Source organism: Mandrillus leucophaeus, unplaced genomic scaffold (assembly GCF_000951045.1).
Source record: "Mandrillus leucophaeus isolate KB7577 unplaced genomic scaffold, Mleu.le_1.0 Scaffold963, whole genome shotgun sequence".
NCBI lineage: Eukaryota > Metazoa > Chordata > Mammalia > Primates > Cercopithecidae > Mandrillus > Mandrillus leucophaeus.
Window position 1 is genome coordinate 189,064 of NW_012110508.1, and position 1,803 is coordinate 190,866.

Sequence of the window (1,803 nt, forward strand, 5' to 3'; positions counted from 1 at the left end):
AGCACATAAAAGAACTAAACAAATATTTTAGAGAGACATGCACATACACATTTGTGCATTGTGCATCTGTGTGTGTCACACACATACATACACACACACACATATATATAAAAAACATAAATGGTCTTTTTTACCATCATGTTTTAACGTTAATAATCATGTGAAACTCATGGAATCTAGCTATTGTCAAAGACAGTGATCGTATTTTAACTCATTTTTTAGATGAGTTTTTACTTAAGATGTCATTATCTTCTAGACATGCAATAGACAGCATCCAAACATACGTAAACATGTGAAGTATGTTTTAATACTGGGAAAAATCTTGTAATTTTTTTTTCTTAAAAGCTAAGACAAGAATATGACTCTCAATTATCTGACCAGGTGTATATATATATATACACACATATATTATGTCAAGCTTGACTTGGGCTCATTTAAACAGATACAAATTATGAACTGTAGCTGAACTGTAAGTACAGTGCAGGGGGGACTAGAAATTCAGGTTAATCAAGCGCATTACTGGTACTCTGAAGTAACAGTTTCAGGCACTGTGCCACAATTTCTAACTGAGCGAGAGTCCTAGAAACGAATCTAAGTTTTCCTCTCTATTTATTTCTCCTCCTTTTTTTTCTGCCTTTTCCCCTTCGTTCCACTAAAAGTACTGCCTTCTAGTCTAATTTTAAGTGAAGCATCTTGGTGTTTTATAGGATATTCTCTAAAATGTAACACTCAAGTAAAACATCACAACTTGATTTTAAACTTTGATTTTAAAATATTTTATGTTAGGAATTATACTGAAATAACTTCCTTTTGGTGATGTTCCATTAAAAATTTTTCCCTTGCAAGTCTAGTTAATTTCAAAAGTAAAAGTATAGAAATAGATTCACATGGTTGATATTTTTAAGATGATAAAATTATACATTCCTTCAATTTATAACGAGTGTCTTCTTGAACGATTTTTCTTTTAGTGAATTATTAATGAAGTTTATAGATTTACTGTAAGCCAACATTTAAAAATGAAAATTTAATTATAAAAGGTCATGGAAATATATGTTTGACAGTATATAAAAACACTTTGAATAAAATTATCAGATAATGCATCATTAAACATTTCTCAGAACATTATTTAGACACAATGATTTATATCATAATGGTCATAATGTAGCCTTTTTATTTGACAACTGAGTTTATAAACTCTAAAATGAGTTTGCAAGTGCCCATGTGGTCAATGAATATCAGTAAGAGTGGCAAAATGAGTATCAAAATCAGATTTTACTCTTTTAAGTGCCAATATATAAACTCCACACATGGTATCTTTTTAGAAATGATCTGCATGTATTTAAGTTGGCGTGGACACCTTCAAAGAGAGGCAGAGGTGTATGAATTCCTAATGAGGATGAGAGTACAGTCACCAATCAGAACCCTTCCTCACATTCTCAAAATCGTTTGTATTTCGCATTTCTCTCCACGCAGCAGAATTTTTGACGTGGGACATTTCTTGCTCTCCTCTCTTTCCTTCCAATTTACCGTAAGGCATTAAGTGAAACGTCTTCAGCTACGGTGTGTGGCACAAAAACATCGCAGCGGAGAAATGCATGGAATGGAAGAGTCCTTTCCCTTCCAAAACTCTGTAAGCCTCAAACGCCAACCCTTGCCTCCTTCATCTCCTGCTCCTCTGACTTGTCAGTGTGCCATTTCCCTCCTGTGCCTTCTGCCCAATTGGAAAATATCGTCTATCCTTTACAATCCGCTACTTTCTCTCCTCTGTTCACATTTCTCCATTGCCATCAACATTTTTTCAAA